Raw genomic sequence first — 22,298 nt, forward strand, 5'->3', positions numbered from 1 at the left:
GCCCCCCCTCATAGCCTGGTTCCTCTCTAGGTTTCTTCCTAGGTTTTGGCCTTTCTAGGGAGTTTTTCCTAGCCACCGTGCTTCTACACCTGCATTGCTTGCTGTTTGGGGTTTTAGGCTGGGTTTCTGTACAGCACTTTGAGATATTAGCTGATGTAAGAAGGGCTAAAAAATTAWTTTGATTTGATGTAAACACCTTWCTCTGCTTATTTTAATTGGTGTAAGATCAAAACTGAAGTAAGAATACGCCGATTAAAACACCTGGTTTTCTAATTAGTAAGACATGTATACTCCTTAACCCTTGCAAGGCTGCCGGCCCAGACGGCATCCTAAGCCACGTCCTCGGAGCATGTGCAGACCAGCTAACTGGAGTGTTTACGGACATATTCAATCTCTCCCTATCCCAGTCTGTGTCCCCACTTGCTTCAAGAAGTCCAACATTGTTCATGTATGAAGGTAACTGAACTAAATTACTATCACCTTGTAGCACTCACTTCTGTCATCATGAAGTGATTTGAGAGGCTAGTTGAGGATCATATCACCTCCACCTTACCCGAACACCCTAGACCAGGCCTGGGCAACTCCAGTCTTCGGGGGCCTGATTGGTTTCACACTTTTGCCCCAGCCCCAGCTAACACACCTGACTCCAGGGATGGGGGAAAAGTGTGACACCAATCAGGCCCTCGAGGACTGGAATTTCCCTGGCTTGCCCTTGACCCACTACAATTTGCATACTTCCCCAACAGATCCACGGACGACACAATCACCATCGCGCTGCACACTGCCCTATCCCATCTGGACAATAGGAATACATATGTAAGAATGCTGTACATCGACTACAGCTCAATCTTCAACACCATAGTGCCCTCCAAGCTCATCACTAAGCTCGGACCCTGGGTCTGAACCTCTCCCTGTACTGGATTTCATGACAGGCCAATCCCAGGTAGTGAAGATAGGCAACAACACCTCTGCTACGCTGATCCTCAACACGGGCCCTGGCCAAGTGGTGCCAGGAAAATAACCTCTCCCTCAACATCAACCTTAGGAGGCTGAAGAAATTTGACTTGGCTCTTAAGACTGTCATGACGTGACTTAACATTCATCTGATGACTGTTATGTATCGAATCAGCTAGCTAGGTTTAATTGTACTCGATTAAGTTAATCGTGTAACAATTAACTCATTAGGATTTGGGGCACCACGGAAGAAGTTGTTTAACAAGTTACCATCTCCCAAATTAAACTCTAGATGATATATAAGATATATATTAAAAACAGTTATTTATTAATCATTACCTCAAATCAGTCTTATAATTCTGAATGTCGCATACTCCTTGCATCTGCACAAACCCCAGCTTTACTGATCATTCCGTACCACACAAATTGATTTCATTATTTATTTACAAACTAAATGATAACACAGGATACACACACACATGGTATAGGATATTGATTAGAAACTTAATATGATGGAAACAGGTCCCTAGCAGACTAACAACAACATGACTGCTTGTTTATCAAAATAGGGAGGAGAAGAGATGAGAAAGGGAGAAAGAAAGAGAGACAACACTTATACACTTGGAACTACGCTCATAGTAATCATAATAATGCTTTGCACCTGAACCGCCGTCCATTTGGAGTAAGAAGTCATGAATGTATTTAGGTGTTTGAATGTCTTCCTTCATCGTTTATCCCTGTTGGACCCAGGCCTTCGTGGAAAGGGTTCCGTTGGGCCATCTCCCGAGCTCTTAAGTGTAAGGCTCTGATTGTCCACAAGAGGTCATAACATCCTTCTTCTTAGTTTTTCATGGCTTCAATGCCTTGTCCTGTAGTCTAACAGGGTGGTGTTTACTTTTACTCGTTCTGGAAGATTGATCTTCTGAAGTCAGCTAATCAGCCATGTCGATGATTCCCAGTGGGGTGATGAGAGCAGTGTAGTAGATGAGGGTTTGAAGAGAGTAACAGGATGGTCTTACTTAAATCAACTTTCTTAGATACAGTACTTAGAATAGCTACTCAAACGTAACCTTGATTGTTAGAGAGGCTACTTTGTTGTCTTCACCTCGTGTTGATTTTCAGGGTTGTAACCAATGGAGACCTAAGCTGCAGCTTGAGTCCTTGTGGTCTCATATGTTAATTCTCAACTCATCCTTTAAACACTCTGGTAAAAAGGGGGCATTCCGTCATGCTGACACGCTCTCTGAGCTCCCTCAGGCGTGGCTACTTACTGGGGAAAAGTATCATCAAAATTAAAATCTCATTCCCATCTTGACAAAAATATTTGATACTGTATTTCCTACATAAAGTAAAGGATGAAAACCTGACATATACAGTGAGTATACTGTTCAAGTCACAATATTTTCATTACAACATTTTTATAAAATTTTTAATGACATCACAACATAGACATTAGTTTTCCATAGACCATCTCTCATCATTCCCCTCATTCAGATGTTAGGAATATTGTTCCAGTGTTCACTTTTGGACGTTAGAGTTTTTGGGCGGCAAAAGGTCTGTAACAAAGTCACATTCCAATCACCAATACTAAATGGTAAAAAGAGTCCTCTGCTGCATACAATTTACGACCGGACGTGAGGTGTCACAAAACCGCCACATCAATCCCTCCTCCCTTCTGTGGGTGAGAGGGGTCTGGTAGAAGTTGAGCCATTGTAAACTTGATCTTTGAATCCTCACAGGAGAGTCATGACAAGACCCTCACAAACTTCTACAGATGCCTCATTGAGAGCATCTTGTTGGACTGTATCACCGTCTGGTAAGGCAGTGGTGTAAAGAACTTAAGGAAAAATATTTTAAAGGACTACTTAACCCTCCTGTTGTGTTCGTTTCATGTTAATGAATTGTGTTCCTGGTCCAAAATGACCGCCCCATTATAGCTGATTATTAATACATAATAATACACATATTATCACCTAATTTTGTGTTAGATTTTTATAAAATTAAGTTCTTGTGAACATTACAAGTTTTGTACTTCTATTTGCTCAGGTCTCATTGACCTGAGCTCATACAACTAGTTTGAGTAAAAAAAAGCATAATTTATGGATTCTTTTGACTATAACAAATACTCAGATGAAACATATTGTGCTATTTATCACAGACTACTTTGTGTCAAAGTTTAACAAGGACATTTGTTTTGAAACCATCATTTATTTTTAAATAGTGGCACAAAATAACATCTATTGTGTTCCCGGTTGTCACGATCTTGATAATGGACGGACCAAGGCGCAGCGTGTGTTGAGTTCCACATCGTTTATTAAAGTGAAACTTTCCAACAAAAACAATAAACAAGCAACAAAACGTGACTTACATGGTGCAACCAGCACAAACACAAACAATATCCCACAACCCAGGTGGGAACAATGGAGAACTTAAGTATGATCCCCAATTAGAGACAGCGATAATCAGCTGCCTCTAATTGGGAACCATACCAAGTACACCAACATAGAAATAGGAAAACTAGAACACCCCCCTAGTCACGCCCTGACCTACAACACCATAGAGAACCAAGGGCTCTCTATGGTCAGGGCATGACACCGGTCAAAACTGACCGGTATGATTTTATTAGTAAAGAAAGGACATAGGCCCAAAATTACACATGAAAACTTTACCATATTACAAAATTAATGTCTGAACACATTAAAGTACAACAATAACAATAACAGTATTACTAACAACAACAAAAACATTAAAATGTGCACAATCTGTCAATCAATGGTGGTTACATTTTGTGTGTTCTCATGCACATGTTGGACAATACATGGTGGTTGTTGCATGTGCCTTGGAAATATATGCACTGCATTTATGGAACATAATGCTCGTTTTGACATCTCTTGGTGCACACAGATTGCACCTTTTCCTTTTGTCTCTTCTGTCTCTGGCGGCCGTAGATCTTGCTTCTGGCCCTTGTATATCTCTCACCAATCCAGCAGAGGATGGTGTTGGAGGAAGGTGTTGGCGCCTTTGAATGAGGGGTGCCACCATGGCTTTCCCCAACTCTTCTAGGAATAGTCTCCTCTTGAAGAATTTCCCCTGCTCCCGGGCTGGAGTCACCTCCATCCACACCAGGAACGCGTTGTAGGCCGACACATCTAGGATGTTGAAGAACACCACCATGGGCCAATGTGCCGTCATCCTCTTACAAGAGTATGTGCCAGTAACCTGCAAAAGTGCAACAATCAGTGAATAAAATAATATGTTCCTACGAGTGATCCTTCATGTCTTGCATAGTAACGTGAAAAATTGCATCAAGCGTTGTTTTAATTTATCACATCTAAAACATATTTACATATTCAAATGAATATAATTGACTCAAAATTGTTCACAAATTCAATGAGCATTTCACCAAACAACATGTCTTATTTTTATGGTGCAGAAAAAACAATCTGATAATAGAAAAAAAAGTACATGAGACTTGAAAGATAAAAAGTAACATACCTTATCAAGGCTGTCAGCTCCTCTTCGTTCCTGTAATAATCCAGGACAGCGTTGGGCTTCTTGTCCTCCCTGGTACTCACAGCGACATCCCTGTGCAGAGTTGTCATCAGGAGCACATTCTTCTTTTTCTTCGGGCAGTAGGACACAAGAGTGGGTGTATCAGTGAAGGCAAATTTAGATGAAAAACAATCCCTGTCTTTGGTAGTGAGTAAGGCAGGAGGCAACTCAGGCTTGTGCCTTCTGACCGTCCCCACCATGGTCATTTTTGGGGGGAGCAGCTCCTGACCAAGAGCATATCAGGTGAAGAAATTGTCACATTACGTTGTGCCCCTGGAGCACTGCAGTCATTTCCAGGACCACCCGCTTCCCCTGGATCCTATCGAGGACACCGTCAGCAGGTTTGCCGGTGTAAACCTGCATGTTCCAGGCATAACTTGTCCTGGAATCACATGCTGCCCATATCTTCATTCCATATTTAGACGGTTTGAATGGGCAGCGACCAGACGCTCATCCACTGTGATGTCTGGACTTGGGTTATAGATGAATGGCATGCGCTCCACCCACTTGTGCCAGACCTCTCTGATCGCTGCCAGCTTGTCTTGTTGACGGCAGCCTGGTCTTGTATCACGGTTGTCGAAGCGAATCACCCGTGACAATACGTGAAATGTCTGGAGTGACATAGTGGCACGAAAAACTGCCCGACCAGACTCTGCATCCCATAACCTGGTGGTAGATTAGTTTCTGMATCTGTACACACCAGCCTAAATCAAGAGACCCACGTATGCCTGGACGTCTGTCCGGTCTACCTCTTTCCAGTTGTCTTCGTAGACGCGTCTCCCCTCCAAGTTGGTCATGTTCATCACTATGATTTCGATTGACTCTGTCAGGAACAGTTTGAAGCAGGATTGTATGTCATCAACCCAGGATATGGCATATCTCGTTGGCCCTGGGGTCATCCTGATAACATTTTCAGCTGACAGCTGACCTCTCCTCTCAGGTGGGGATGAAGACAAGGACAAATTCCCATTCTTTGACCAGAATGTAACAACAATCTCAGCAGGGCCCTCTTCCTCATCACTGGATTGTTCCACATCGGTTGTCTCTTGGTCTGGATCCTATTCTGTGTTGTCTTCAACTTCTGACACTTCCTCCTCTAATGCGTCTTCACTGTCAGTTTCCTGGCCTCTCTCCTCACCAGTGTCATGATCAAAGATATGATCAAGAGCCTCACATACAGTATATCGTTTGGTCATTGTGCTGCCACAGAATGAATTGTGAGCAAGGCCTCAAAAAAMCTTTATGTACCAGAGCTGCGAGAAAAGTTCTATATATTATTGAAACAATGTTGCGATTGTTTGTGAGAATGCCAACAGGTGTGGTTCCCGTGGGGAAATGACTATTTTGGGGAAAGGTTCCCGTGGGAGTTGCCATGGAAGCCAAGAAGGGGAGTGAGGTGTGTGTGTGCTCAAATACACATGATATGGGGGCCTGGGAGAGGAAGTGTGTCCAGCTGATGAATGGGCATGAACTCAATTTTATACACTAATTGTAGTCTCGCCCATTAATTTCTAAAGACTAGTCTATTTTGACCATGAACATCATAGATGTACAAAAGTTAAATAAAACACCCAAAATGTAATGAAAATCATCAAAATGCATTTTGTGTGTTCAGATGCCCTGTGTGGACAAAGTCATGGAACCTTATGACAATCAGATTAAATGATTAAAGAGAAAACTTCTAAATCGGTCCAATTCGACCTGAACAAAACATGAGGGTTAAGTAGTTATTTTAGGTATCTGTACGTTCCTATGTATATTTTTAACTACTTTTACTTTACTACATTCCTAAAGAAAAGAGTGTACTTTTTACTCCATACATTTCCCCTGACACTCAAAAGTAGTCGTTACATTTTCGATGTTTAGCAGGACAGGAAAGTGGTCCAATTCACTCACTTATCAAGACAACATCCCTGGTCATCCCTACTGCCTCTGATCTGGAGGACTCACTAAACACAAATGCTTAGTTTGTAAATGATGTCTGCGTGGTGTAGTGTGCCCTGTAGTTGTAGTGTGCTCCTGTAAATATATATTTTTTGATTTTCTTATTATAAGCAATTTGAAGTTATTTATACTTTTACTTTTACTATTGATGCTTAAGTATATTTAAAACCAATACTTTTAGACATTTACTCAGGTAGTATTTTCCTGGGTAACTTTCAATTTTACTTGAGTCATTTTCTATTAAGTTATTTTTACTCAAGTATGACAATTGGGTACTTTTTCCACCACTGTGGTAAAGCAATGACTGTCCGCAACCGCAGGGCTCTCTAGAGGGTGGTGCAGTCAGCCCAATGCATCACCGGGAGCACACTGCCTGCCCTACAGGACATCTAAAGCACCRGGTGTCACAGGAAGGCCAAGAAGATCATCAAGGACCTTAGCCACCAGAGTCACGGCTTAGTCACCCCGGTTGAGTTGTCAACCAACATGAATGTAACGTGAATTCCCAAATAAAGTCACCATGTCATTGGATTTAGATTAAAAGTTAGGTGAAAAAATACTAAATTAATTCCCTTACGGTGATGACTGTTTGCAAATGTATCAGCTTTCCACGTTGATTCAACATCATCACATTGGATTTTTTGTTGTTGAAATGATGTGGAAACAACATTGATTAAACCCGTTTTTGCTCAGTGATATGTTATATTTTAGGTTTAGCATAATTTCTGGCATGGTGTACATACAAAAACCCAACATGGCTGTCAAGGTGGTCAGAATGTTGCTAACGTAGCAGTGTTTAGGCTCAGGTACTGTAGTGACTAAAAACAGGTACTGTGTAGTGAAAAAGTATGACGTACTGTGTGTGTGTGTGTGTGTGTGTGTGTGTGTGTGTGTGTGTGTGTGTGTGTGTGTGTGTAGTTTGTGTGTGTGTTGTGTGTGTGTGTGTTGTGGTGTGTGTGTGTGTGCGTTGTTGTGTGTTGTGTGTGTGTGTGCTGTGTGTGTGTGTATGTGTGTGTGTGTGTGCGTATGTAGTGTGTGTGTGTGTGTGTGTGTGTGTGTGTGTGTGTGTGTGTGCACGCATGTGTATGTTTCCTAGTTCTGCTCCCTCCCCTCCTCAGAGAAGACCTTGAATTAGAGCGGTGTCCAACTCGATCTCCAGCTGCAGTGGATGTTGCTTGGCAGGCGCTGTCCTTATCACGAGACGTCACGAGTCTGTTTTTACCTTCTTCTCATTAAGACCAGAACAGGCAGGTGGATCCTCAGTCTCCTCAGGGGCTGTTTTTCATGGTTTGTCTGTCGTTCGTCTAGCTGTCTGTGTGTCTGTCTGTGCAAGAGCAAAAAAATGTTTTCTTTCTTTCTCCTGCTAAGAGTGTCATTAACAAGTGGACCAGAGAGGTTATGTGAAATATGAGGAAGCCAGGAAACACATTTTTCAATACAATAACGTTCGGGAAGCATCTTTCCCAAATGTCTCTGTTATTACTTAACCTCAGGGAAGGGGTCATTTGAATTTCACCAAACATTCAAAGTAGGTTTAGGTACATAGAAAGGGCGTGGGTCAGGGTGCACTGCCTTTCATAAAACTTTGACTCTCATGATTCTCTCTGTGCCATGCCAGGTAATCTGGGGCTGCAGTTTGTGTGTGTGTGTGTGTGTGTGTGTGTGTGTGTGTTGTGGTGTGTGTGTGTGTGTGTGTGTGTGTGTGTGTGTGTGTGGCAAAAGGTGAGCGAGAGTGAGTAAGTGAGACTGAAAGAGAGACTGAAAGAGACACTTAGTGAGTGACTGAAAGAGCAAGAGCGACTGAGTGAGTAACTGAAAGAGCGACTGAGTGAGTGACTGAAAGAGCGAGAGAGACTGAGTGACTGAAAGAGCGAGAAGACTGAGAGTGACTGAAAGAGGACTGAGTGAGTGACCGAAAGAGCGACTGAGTGAGTGACCAAGAGGACTGAGTGAATGACCGAAAGAGCGACTGAGTGAGTGACCGAAAGAGCGACTGAGTGAGTGACCGAAAGGAGCGGACTGAGTGAGTGACTGAAAGAAAGACTGAGTGAGTGACTGAAAGAAAGACTGAGTGAGTGACTGAAAGAGCGACTGAGTGAGTGACTGAAGAGGAGAGAGACTGAGTGAGTGACCGAAAGAGCGACTGAGTGAGTGAGTGACTGAAAGAAGGACTGAGTGAGTGACTGAAAGAGAGACTGAGTGAGTGACTGAAAAGAGCGGCTGAGTGAGTGACTGAAAGAGCGAGAGAGACTGAGTGAGTGACTGAAAGAGAGACTGGGTGAGTGACTGAAGAGCGGCTGAGTGAGTGACTGAAAGAGTGACAGACTGAGTGAGTGACCGAAAGAGCACTGAGTGAGTGACCAAAAGAGCGACTGAGTGAGTGACTGAAAGAGCGGCTGAGTGAGTGACCGAAAGAAGTGACAGACTGAGTGAGTGACCGAAAGAGCGACTGAGTGAGTGACTGAAAGAGCGGACTGAGTGAGTGACCGAAAGAGCGACTGAGTGCGTGACTGAAAGAGAGACTGAGTGAGTGACTGAAAGAGCGACTGAGTGAGTGACCGAAAGAGCGAACTGATGAGTGACCAAGAGTGACTGAGTGAGTGACCGAAAGAGTGACTGAGTGAGTGACCGAAAGAGAACTGAGTGAGTGACTGAAAGAGCGACTGAGTGAGTGACTGAGAAGAGCGACTGAGTGAGTGACTGAAAGAGCGAGATGATAGACTGAGTGACTGAAAGAGTGAGAGACTGGAGTGACCGAAAGAGCCGATGAGCTGAAGTGACTGAAAGAGAGACTGAGTGAGTGGACTGAAAGAGAGACTGAGTGGAGTGACTGAAAGAGCGACTGAGTGAGTGACTGAAAGAGCGACTGAGTGAGTGACTGAAAGAGCGAGAGAGACTGAGTGACTGAAAGAGCGAGAGAGACTTTGTGAGTGACTGAAAGAGCGACTGAGTGAGTGACTGAAAGAGCAAGAGAGACTGAGTGAGTGAGAGACAGAGAGAGAGAGACAGACATAGAGAGAGAGAGAGAGAGAGAGAGAGAGACAGACAGAGAGAGAGAGAGATAAACACTGAGTGAGTAAGAGAACTTTGGCACTGCGTAGTAATGGCAACCCACTGGGCAAAAACCGCAAAAACTATGTGATGACGTTGAATCAACATGGAAAACTGATTGGATTTGCAAAAAGTTATCATCGTAAGGGAATTGTGTTTCCCCCCCCCCCCACCTTTTAACCTAAATCCAATGAAACTCAACCAAATGTGAATCAAAACCAGATGTTGATCTGACTTCTAGTGGGAAGTCTCAACAGATAGATGGCGAGATAGATTACAAGAACAAGGGGAAAATAACTCATATTAGGTAGCCATGTACACCGAAGCAGTAGTTGACAAATATTGCTCAATTCAATATGTGAACATAAGCTGAAGTATTGAATAGCAACATGATTTAAGGAGAATCTAATGCTTCTCTTAAGTGTGTCTGTTTRTTTCTGCTGACTGGTGAAATCAGGTGAGACCATTCAGCTAGTATGTTGAGTATAATTCTCCCATGCTTTCTAGTGGACAAAAGGTGTAGGTGTGAGTTCTCATGGTCTACAGGCCAGGAAACCTGAATGCCACGCCAGGGGAAACAAGGGGCCTTATGAGGGCTGAAGCGCATTATTGGAAACAAACTCTGTTCTCTGGGCAGGCCTGCCCTCAGAACACTAAGAACGGACCATGCTAAAAGGAAAGGGTGGGCTAAGGTGTGGCATAGTGGTTAGTATCCCATCAGGGAGCAAGAAGAATATCACAAAGGCTGTGAGGGTCAGTAGAATGTGAGTCAGATATGTACTCAGAAGAGCTTTAGCTCAGCTTGCGTTGGAAAGGAAAAGGTGTTCAACTGAGGGATTTACGTTGTGTGGGTCATTTAGCCTATCATTGAACACTGGTTTACCTCAGTGAGTGAAACTCCACCTCAGGAGTGTAAGAGCAGAAGAATGACACTACAACAACAAAGGGTCTGTTATCGTTGGCCTAACAGGATTATTCAAGCCTCTCTCCACATCATTCCTGTTGGATTAGGGTTTGGCAGGGTTTCCAGACTGTCAGTCAAAGGCATGCCTGGACACATCATTCAGTAATCATCAGAGTTTAGAGAAGTCAACCCCCTGACAGTTCAGAATGACTGATACAACTCACCATCACAGCATGTCTGTCTGAACATGTAGTCAGATTCCCATGAAGAGATCCTCTTATAAAGGAGGATTTGGGGCGGCAGGTGGCTTAGTGGTTAGAGCGTTGGGCCAGTAACTGAAAGGTTGCTGGATCGAAACCCTGAGCTGACAAGGTAAAAATCTGTCATTATGCTCCTGAACAAGGCAGTTAACCCACTATTCCTAGGCCATCATTGTAAATAAGAATTTGTTCTTAACTAACTTGCCTAGTTAAAGAAAGGTTAAATAAAAAATAGAAACAGGACAAGATGGCTACCCTGGTATACTGAAGAGATTAGTGAAAAATAATTCCCCCTCTAAACCTGCTGGTTTAGAAAAAACAACTTATCCCGGGACACTTCATAAGATGACTAAAACAGGAAGAAGAGCATTCAGACATCTGCATTGATCTTCAGGCTTATTCAGGGAAAACAAATAGGCTTTCAGCCTATCAGAAACATCTTCAGACATTCTGCTGGCTCCAGTCATAATGTGCAATCACCAATAATGACAAGGCCTGGCATTCTGTGTGACACCTCTTCATTCTCTTCTGTGCCATGGGGGTCTCATGCCCATGAGATGAGTGGCGTGACTAAGAATACAGATGCCCACTGGCCTGACATATGGGCAATGCTTCTGTGACATCATAAATATGCATGGTGCTCTATACTATACAGGGCATTTATTTACATCAGGGAAGTGACAGGGTTTTTAACTTTTTAGGGCCACTTACCTGTCATGCAGCGTGACAGTAGGGGACACAACCAGTCAGTAGACAGTGGACAGCATGTCTAGGGGCTCGTAATAGCTCAGGGCTGATATGTTTATGCAGTTTAATTACATTGACATCAAGCAATGTATTTAACATAATGAATTCCACATATTCCACATGTAGGCTATTCACTTATGGCTGAGGACATCCCACTGGGGACACCATGTCATATCAACGTGGATAGTTGGGTAATATTGTGTAGATATATCTACTGCTTGTATAGTTTGCGATGTGAGTCCAACATATCATTTGTTAACTTGTCAACAAGTTAATATACTATTTATTGTATTTAAAAAGTGATATTGAATTGTGTTTGGTTGTCAACGCAACCAAATATCACCTTTGAAGGAGATGTATCTTCTGCTTGGATAGTTCCATCTGTGCTGCTGACTTAGTCTGGTTTTAATTCCAGTTTGTCTACAAATGAATAATTTATGTCAGATTCACATCTCCATCTCAACCAAAAATCTAAGTTAAAGAATAGGACTAAATAAAATCGAACTTTAAATGCACTTAGATTTTTTGGTTGAGATGGAGATGTGAATCTGACATAAATTATAAATCAAACTCAACCAAAAATAAAAGTCAAAGAATGTGAGTAAGCCAGTGGCTTAGAACTATCCAAGCAGTAGGTACAAATTCAATATTACAATATCTTTCAACAATCAATCTCACGATAGCACAATGGTAATAGTCAGTGACAAATATCGTAGCTAGACTTGGTTAAACCCCTGGATGGGAGACCAAAGGGTACCTGTAGATAGATCAATTCTCCAGTAGGAGGGGCTGCCCAGCTTGTTTTTGTTTTTCTGAAAGTTGATATAACATTGAAGGTACAAATTCAACATATTTTGTACAAGTTTGTCTGTGTTGAAATTTGGTTACCATAATGACTTAATCCTGTGGTTGAAATTTCACTCTCAAAACAACAGTTTTTTCAAATCCAATGTATTTTCCACGTCACAATACGTTGACAAATTACAATGAAACAACTTTGATTCAACCACTTTGTGCCCAGTGGAATGTATTAACCTGATGTTTGTTTAATTAAACCCTATTAATTAACACCCCCCCCCCCCCKCKCACKCKCACACACACACTCTATATTTTGAATGTGAAATGTATGTGTCATTAAAGCAGGGGCCATTAACTCTCTATTTTCTCCCTCAAACAGGGCCTGTTCCCCCTCTGGGTACTCTCCTACGACAGTATGGTTCAGGAGCATGTTAGATGCAGTGTTTCAGATGTGGTGGCCACAGAGGGGTCACCAGGCAGACAGGAAACCAGAAAGAAGAACACGTCTGGAGAGGGGATAGAGGAAAGAAATGAGTCCTTCAAGCATTTATAACTCTGGGCCCAGGAGTATCAGAGTTCACATTGTAAAGAGCGACCAATCTGAAGTAAATCATCCGAGAGTGGCAAGAATTCAGGGCATGTGGAGGAATGTTAACCCCCTGCTACTCTGTCCTCTCCTCCCTCATTRTCTCTCTTTAACTCCCTCTCTTCTTCTCTCTACCACACTTTGATTCACCTTTACTTTCACTCTTTTTCTCATCATCTCTCTCTCTCTTTCCCTCTCTCTCTCTCTCTCTTCCCCCTGCCTCTCTTCCTCTCTCCAGGATGCCTTTCCTAAGCTGATTGGGGTTAATGCACCGGACAATGAGCGAAACGCTGCCCTTCTGTTGCACATTATGCTCCTCTTTGTGGCGGTATGGTCCTGCTTTGGAGGGTACATGAGCCCTAGCCTCAAAATAATATTTCCCAGACCCCAGCACCAGACCCCAGCATGTGGTATCGTTCTCAGATGGGCCGAGCAGCTTGGCTGATATCATCAACCCTCAACGATCAGGCATTTGCTTGTTGTATGGCAGTATGAAATCATTACATAGCGTCCTGTGCCGTGCTCTGTGACATGTTCTGTTTGCCTTCCGTGAACATTTTGATCCATGACCTTTTAAAAAATAACTCCTAGCTTGTGATGTCACTAGGGAGTAGAGGGTTCTGGGCAGACAGAGTTGGATGTTTCTCCTCCTGGGGGGTCACCATGGGGTCAAATGGGGAGGTGTTGATTCGTTGTCCAGAAATGCCATTCGAAGGACTGTGACGCACAGAAAGACTGTGCCGCGCAGCCGTGCCCTGGGTCAGCTCGTGTGATGTGCAAAGCTATGTCGAAAGGAACACAGGTGCTTTGATTAGTCCTGCATATTGCAACACCAATCCAGGCATTCAAAGAATCCCACTCCACCCTTCCCTCCCTGAAGACCATCTGCCCCCGAGAGACACTGATCCTGTGGATCTTATGTCAACACCAATGGCCTGTTTCTTAGTGCTAGTGGAATCCGAGGTATTGAGTCAGTCGAGAAAGGGGCAGGGAAGGGTTGCGCTAAAGAGGGGATATGGGAAATTGTTTTCATAAAAAAACATACTCCTGGGAATTCGGCCGATGTTTCCTCCAACGATGGATGTCTTTTAGCTGTTTAGGAGAAGGTCTGATAAAGTTGACACAGGATATACTCAACTCAAAAATCCTCTAATACTTTAAGAAAAATACAAACGGGAGGTGGAAAAATTATTTAGGATGAATAACCCTCTCATAACACAAAGTAACTATATATGTCTGTTAGCTGAGGAAATGATAAAGAACAGCATCATCCACCCTGCTGTGCCGAGACTCAAAATAGTCCAATGTTTCACTTCTTAAATACATGTTTTAATGCACTCCTCTCACTGAGTCAAGGCATCATGGCACAAGCCCAAACACAGCCCAGCGTAAAGGCAGAGAGAGCGGTTCCTAAGCCCTGGTCCCACACTGCGGAGGGAGTGACAATGTTTGGTTAGGCCCTCCTCCTCTCATCGGAATGGACGGAAATGTTGAATTGATGACCTCATGCACGGCGTGAAAGATTTATCTGGCAGCGCTGCGTGGCCTGTCTCCCCCTGCTCTCCACCGTGCCCCTGGGCCGCCGCCCACCACATAGAGCTTTGCAGTGCTCCGAGTAGCTAACTTTGAAATGAATTTGGAAAAGCAGACAACTGTGCGGCCACTTTAACCTGACTCCATCACTGTTGGAAACATTTAAACAATTATGTTTTTTGTGTTTCTTCTTGGTTTCTATTATTGGAGTGTGTGAGGGATAGCTTTTGGCTCTGAGATGGATCTAGTCCACCATCATCATGTTTTGGCTTAACAGGGTTAGATAAATGCGTAGGCATGTTTTTTAAATGTTGGTGTAAATTTTGGCAACAAGTGGACGATCCAGAAACAGCCAGTGTATAGAATCAATGGTATAGGGCTCTATTCAATCAGGATCACTGAAGCGTTACAGCTTGCACAATAGACATTTAAATGTCATTTCAGATTGAGACGACATATGCAGCATTTATGCAGAATGTAGTCTCTGCTAACGCGGGAACATTGCCTTTACATTTAAATCACGCTGTAATGCTGAACCTCCGCGTTACGGATTGAATAGAGCCCAATGTTGAGGACAGACACAGTGAATTGAATCCAGGCCTGACCTAATGACTTTATACAGTGTGTGTTGTTGTGTGTGTGTGTGTGTGTGTGTGTGTGTGTGGTGTGTGGTGTTGTGTGTGTGTGTGTGTGTGTGTGTGTGTGTGTGTGTGTGTGTGTGTGTGTGTGTGTGTGGTGTGTGTGTGTGTGTGTGTGTGTGTGTGTGTGTGTGTGTGTGTGTGTGTGTATTTGTAGGCGGGGACATCGGTTGTGGGGGTAGTCGGAAAACTTTACCAACCTACACTGACTGCCTTGGGCTGACTTGTCACTGTCATAGACCCCATGGGCTTACGGTGTGTAATGGATATACGGTGATACTCAGTGAAGTAACACTCCTAAAGCTTATCGGCCTAGATAATAAATACACGTCTATCATCGTTCAGCTGAAAGAGTCATTAGGTCTACAGGGACAAAGAAAAGATGGAGGGGTTGGTGGGAGGAGGGAAGGAGAGGGCTGGCGAGGTTGAAGTGGGGACAAGAGGGATCAAGGGGCAAAGGAAAGGGTGCAAGGCTGGAGAAATACAAATTGAAGGCGGCCGCGATGCTTATTTTCGCTGCCCTCCTCACTATAAAGGGACTAGGGCCTGTGGCCCCTYAAACACTGCCTGTGCCTCGGGAAGTGACCTGCCACTAAAAATACTCCCCCCGCCCACGCAGAACGTCATTGTTTGAGTTCTGTCTAAAATATAAATGGTTCCTATGGGGTCAGGATCCCACGAGAGGGACTTGTCCCTATAGCCCAAATGTAGGGACGAGGAAATAAAGCGACACATTGAGGACAAATCAACATTTTTGGAATGTTTTCCTCCCCTGCTAGTCCTGGCATAGTGAGCAGCAGCAAAGCCAACCACAGTCCCTTTGAGTGCATCCTTAAAAACAACATGCAGAGTGAGAGATAGCGAGAGAGAGAGAGAGACAGAGAGAAAGAAAGAAAGCGAGAGAGCAACAGAGAAGTGAAAAGAAAAGTTATTCGGCAGACATAAGGCGTGTGCATCAGGTGGGTGCGTCAGGCGGGTGTGTCAGTCTATCGACTGTGTCTCCATAAACTGCTGGATGCAGTTAAGCCCAGTTAAGAGCCCACGGGAGGCCAGGCACAGGTAAAGTAATATCCCAGCTAGAGCTGTGGAACGGCCACTTCTGGTTTCACTGAAGCACTTCCACCACTGTCTCTGTATGTCATTAACAACCTTCAATCAGTAAGATTCATGACTTCATGATAAARGTATGTGTGTCTAAATATAATAAAAACACGTCCTAGAATAGCAGGGTTTTCACTAAAACACTTCAGGAGAAATAATGACAGTGATTTAATGTGAAACTGCAAGAGCCATTTTCCAGCATTGTGCTTGTATGCAGAGTACATTACCAACATTACCACTAGGCCTAGATAAACCACATAACGAGGATTATAATCATAGAATCTTACCAGACTTTAATCTCGATTGTGGATTTCAGAGAAAACAATAATATAATTTTTTACTCAACTCCCTTTCCACACATACAGATCCCAGTCTCTCCTACCCTTGGCTGGAAAGTGGCAGGTAATCTGGAGGCAAGCCAGGTCTCTGTTAAAACAGCACTGTGCCTAGAGCCCTGCTAAACACCCTCCCCTGTATCAGGCCCAGGAGAGCAGAATGAAGGAGAAACTACCAGTGAACTCAGCCAGGCCCGCGACACAGGTTAATACCAGGCCTAACCCTCGCCTGCCCACCGAGATCCACAGCTCCGTCCGTCTGTCCGTCCGTCCGTCCGTCTGTCTGTCTGTGTTGGAACGCCATTAATCCCAGCATTCCCATCTCCGTCTGAGTGAGAACATCAGGTCGCTGACTAGCTGCTGGCTGGTTTGCCTGCAGAGTATAAGGAGACTTATTCTGATGAGATTCTCCCCCTCCCTCTTTCCACATCTACCATCCATCGTTTCCCTCCTCTCTCCTCTCTCCATCTTCCACCTCCCTCTGTYTGAATGCTAGAGGGGTTGAGGAGATGAATGGAGGGGGAAGTGGAGGAAGGAAGGTGGCTTTGCCAAACGTAACTATATTCCATAATTTTGTGGAAGGTGGGGTAAAGACTGTTGGAAAACTGAAATAACTACATTTGGTTGCGTTTTCGCTAACATTACGTTTTTGGCACTGCTTTCAGCCTCGTTGCATCATGAAGCAACTTGATAGCAACTGGACAGCGATTTGTTCTAAAACAAAGTGTCTCTCCCTGAGAATCTTGGACAGAAATACTGTATGTCTGAGTTGTGTTCGTAGTACAAACTCTCACTGGGGATATTAGTTGCAGTATTTGGCACATCACAACTACAGTGAACATAATGTTTAGTCTGAATCCCTCCCCGAAGCAAAGCTCAAGTCTTCTGCTTGGGGAATTGCGTCAACAGTAAGAAAAAAAGCAGTGTAGGCCCCAGATCAGCTTACTGTGAGTGGGCTGCTAGTGTCAGAGTCAAATACAATATTACAGTTTCCTCATCATCTGAGGCTTGAATACAAATAGGCTGGGGAGTAGGGACTACAGAGAACAGGGAGAGACAGAATGGAAGGGGTATACTCTATGGGCCAGACAGGGGAGCGGCTGACAGCCAGATGACTTGGATTCACACAGGGAGTGAGAGAATCGAAGGGGTATACTCTATGGGACAGACAGGGGAGCGGCTGACAGCCAGATGACTTGGATTCACACAGGGAGAGAGAGGGCATAATGTAGCACATGTGAATGCTAGGTCTATAACAACACAGGATGAGACCCAGATACTGACACAGGAGGCAGATGCTTCGAGTCTCGGATATGTATTAATAGACAAGGGGCAGGCAAGAGGCAGATCGGGGACAGGCAGAAGGTCATAAACCGGGTCAGAGTCAGATAGGTACAGGACAGCAGGCAGGCTCGAGGTCAGGGCAGGCAGAATGGTATGGCAGGCGGACTCAGGGTCAGGGCAGGCAGCAAAGGTCAGAACCGGTAGGACTAGAACACAGGGACTAGAAAAACAAGAGTATGGAAAATGGGAGACACTTGGTGGAGACAAGCACAAGACAGGTGAAACAGATCAGGGTGTGACAGTATCCCCCCCAGCATCCTACCCGGGCGCATACCTGGTTTACCAGGGTGCCGGCGGTGAAAGTCAGCGATGAGGGCCGGGTCCAGGATGTCCTTAGTGAGGACCCAGCACCTCTCCTCCGGGCCATAACCCTCCTAGTCAACCAGGTAGGGGATACCTCTGCCCAGAGGTCGAACACTCAGGATGCGTCTCACTGTGTATGCCAGATGGCCGTCAATGAGATGGGGAGGGGGGGGGTGGAGCTGGAAACAGGAGACAAGGGGCTTTGAGACAAAGGTTTCATCTTAGACACATGAAAAGTGAGATGTATACGGAGGGTGCGGGGCAACAGAAGACGAACAGCAGTAGGACTGATTTTAGAGATGGTTAAGGGGCCGATAAAGCGTGAGGAAAGTTTACGGGATTGTACCCTGAGGGGCAGATCCCGAGTGGACAGCCCTACCCTGCCCGAGACGATAGCAGGGAGCCGGCGTCCGGTGGCGATACCTGGAGGTGGTCTTAAGAGCGGTCCGGGCTCTCTTCCAGGTACACTGACAGCGACGGACGAACATCTGGGCAGAGGGTATGCTGACTTCTTCCTCTCCTTCCCATATGTATATATTGCATTTTATACCATATATTGCATCTTGCCTATGCCACTCGGTCATTGCTCATCCATATATTTATATATACATATTCTTATTCCATCCCTTTACTTAGATTTGTGTGTATTAGGTAGTTGTTGTGGAATTGTTAGATTACTTGTTAGATATTGCTGCACTGTCGGAACTAGAAGCACAAGCATTTCGCTAAACTCGCAATAACATCTGCTAACCATGTGTATCTGAACAATACAATTTTATGGCCGCATATTTAATATCATCCAACAAAATGACACAGCTTAACTCAGCTATATGGCTATAGACCAATGTAGACATCCACAGTTAGGCATACTAACAGTAGAGCAGACATCCACCCAGTCGTTTTGTTCATACCACTCCCATTTAAACAATAAGACTATTTTTTATCCCTTCCTCTGAGGATGTCCAGGAAGCTCAGGTGTTGGTCTCCCTTTCTGAAATAGCCTACATTAAGAATTTCTTGGAAATCCAACTTCAAAAATTGTTTGAGTTGCGGTATCGTGTCCATTTTGTCAGGTTAATTTTACTCGCTAGCAAGCTTCCTTACTCAGTTCAAGGGATGCGCACTAAATTATGTAGACAAGCCCACATAAGCTAGATTTTCCCACACAACATGTTTAAGTGTTAAAGGAAATGCCCATGCGCAAAATATGAAATCTGCTCAATGCAACGAATGAAGCTAATATAAGCAGCGAGGCCTTCCCGGTCTATCAACAGTGACTGGYGTAAGGAACACCCATGCCGTCAACTAGGGTTCAATATTTTCCTGGTATTTTACAAATGTTCCATTCTAAAAATAAATACTTTTTCTCCTTGGTAACCCCGTTATAACGAATATAAATAGGCCTATGTCTGGATTTGATTAAAGCTTTGATRGAAAATCCAAGCCTGATGCTACCTGAGCCTGGTGAGCTATATATTAAAGACATTTAATGAGCCCTACATTAAAGACCTTTAATGAGCCCAAGCCCAAAAATGCCCAAATGATTGTGCCATACATACTGTATATGATATATCCTACTACACGTTACACACAACAGAAAAATGAAAAGCCCATAGATGTATCTAGCTATATGCTCTCTTGGAGAAATAAATTAAACTAGCTCAAGTAGGCTAATCTTTATGAGTGTAAATTCGATAACTGTACTGTATTGTAATATACTGTATTATATGGACTGGAATTATGCACATCGTTCAAAGCATGATAAAGCAGGGAGAGAACATGCGATTCTGGTGAATGACASCGGCTTACAAAGTTACATGTATAGGCTAGAGTATTTGATAGGCTGGCATGTACTGTATATATTGTACCTTTCATAATATTTCCCTTTCTCTCTATTGTTGCTTCATTCCTTCCTCGCTTTTAGCAGTTAAATGAAACAAGTTATCATTCTAATGACATCCTTGAATAATAAAGGACTATAATTACAGTGGGGCAAAAAAGTATTTAGTCAGCCACCAATTGTGCAAGTTCTCCCACTTAAAAAGATGAGAGAGGCCTGTAATTTTCATCATAGGTACACTTCAACTATGACAGACAAAATTAGAAAAAAAYATCCAGAAAATCACATTGTAMTATTTTTAATGAATTTATTTGCAAATTATGGTGGAAAATAAGTATTTGGTCACCTACAAACAAGCAAGATTTCTGGCTCTCACAGACCTGTAACTTCTTKTTTAAGAGGCTCCTCTGTCCTCCACTCGTTACCTGTATTAATGGCACCTGTTTGAACTTGTTGTCAGTATAAAAGACACTTGTGTGTATAAGGTAGTAGTTGTGGAATTGTTAGGTTAGATTACTTGTTGGTTATTACTGCATTGTCGGAACTAGAAGCACAAGCATTTCGCTACACTCGCATTAACATRTGCTAACCYTGTGTATGTGACAAATAAAATTTGATTTGATTTGGGAGTAAAAATGTGCTTTGTCATGTCAAGCCTAAATAAGTGCASGAGTAAAAATGTGCTTAACAAGTTACATAACAAGTTGCATGGACTCACTTTGTGTACAATAATAGTGTTAACATGATTTTTTAATGACTACTGTAACTCATCTCTGTACCCCACACATTAAGGTGGTGTCGTACTGGATGGCTGCCATTTTGCAAGCTCCGACCCAACTTTGTGATTATTTTGTAATTTAAATGTACTCTATTTTCACAAAATGTATCTGCTATTATTCTTACAAAAGACAATTACTCTTGAACATCAGATCGGCAGTTACTTACCCCAATTCCAGCTTCTAATTTAACTTCTACTCATCTGCCCTGGGCTCTCTCTGTAATTCCAAACCATTTTTCGGGCTACCAAAGAGGAAACGCTGGCGTTACAGAGGCATGAGAGGGGGGATCCTGGTGAAATTAAGGCGATGGGAAATCTGCCCACCTCTTCCTTCCATTCTACTGGCTAATGTACAGACACTTGATAATAAGATGGATGACCTCTGTGGGTCTCCCGAGTGGCGCAGTGGTCTAAGGCACTGCATTGCAGTGCTAGCTGGGCGCACAATTGGCCCAGCTTTGTCCGGGTTAGGGTCGGTAGGGATGTCCTTGTCCCATCGCGAACTAGCGACTCCTGTGGCAGGCCGGGCGCATTGCACGCTGACACGGTAGCCAGGTACACAGTGTTTCCTCCGACCCATTGGTGCGGCTGGCTTCCGGGTTAATTGGGCATTGTGTCAAGAAGCAGTGTGGCTTGATTAGGTTGTGTTTCAGAGGAGGCACGGCTCTCTCCCGAGTCCGTATGTGAGTTGCAGCGATGAGACAAGACTGTAACTACCAATTGGATACCACAAAATTGGGGAGAAAAAGGGGTAAAAGACAGATGACCTCCGATTGCGGATTTGCTACCTACAGGACTCTCGGAACTATTTCAGAAACATGGCTCTCGGACATGATGCCCCCCACGGCTATCCAAAGCACGGACAGGACAGAGAAGTTGGTGAAATCGAGGGGGGAGCACATTCTAGCGCGGTAGAAGTGCCGACCCACTGTTCAACCGTCTTGGAATACCTGATGGTCAAATGCCAACCCAAGCTGTATACATTCCATCTCAGAACAATACAAATAACAAGCTGGCACTTAACGAACTGAAAGGCTTTAAAAAAGCAGGATCTACACTCAGAAGCTACCTTTCTGGTTGCCAACGATTTAATTTCGGCGTCACTAATTCACGTGATGCCCAACTTCCATCAACACATTTCCAACACCACTAGGGGCAATAAAATCCAAGACCACTACTATTCTACCCACAAGCAAGCATACAAGGCCCTCCCTCTTCCGCCATTTGGCAAATCAGATCATGACTCCGTACTCTTGCTTCCTGTTTACAAGCAGAAGCTGAAACAAGAAGCACCCATGATTCGCTCCTTTGAGAAATGGTCACCAGAATCAGAGGTTATGCTACAGGACTGCTTTGCTAGCACTGTTTGGAATATGTTTTGAGACTCCGCCGATAAGATGGCATAGCAGTGCAGACGTGTTTTTTTCGTCCTCTCGTGTAATTTTGTATTTTTCGTCTTTTTTTATATACACTGCTCAAAAAAATAAAGGGAACACTAAAATAACACATCCTAGATCTGAATGAATGAAATATTCTTATTAAAACCTGTTATGGCTGCAGCCCGACACCGGTACACCTATGACAACATCCAGCTCAAGTGCAGGGCGCGAAATTCAAAATCTATTTTTTT

General features: G+C 43.8%; 1 pseudogene; it reads right to left on the minus strand.

Annotated features, from left to right (window-relative positions):
- Window positions 1–3,557: 3,557 nt before the first annotated feature.
- Window positions 3,558–5,405, minus strand: LOC111962989 (piggyBac transposable element-derived protein 4-like; annotated as a pseudogene).
- Window positions 5,406–22,298: the final 16,893 nt, after the last annotated feature.

The sequence above is a fragment of the Salvelinus sp. IW2-2015 genome, linkage group LG4q.2, assembly GCF_002910315.2.
Source record: "Salvelinus sp. IW2-2015 linkage group LG4q.2, ASM291031v2, whole genome shotgun sequence".
NCBI lineage: Eukaryota > Metazoa > Chordata > Actinopteri > Salmoniformes > Salmonidae > Salvelinus > Salvelinus sp. IW2-2015.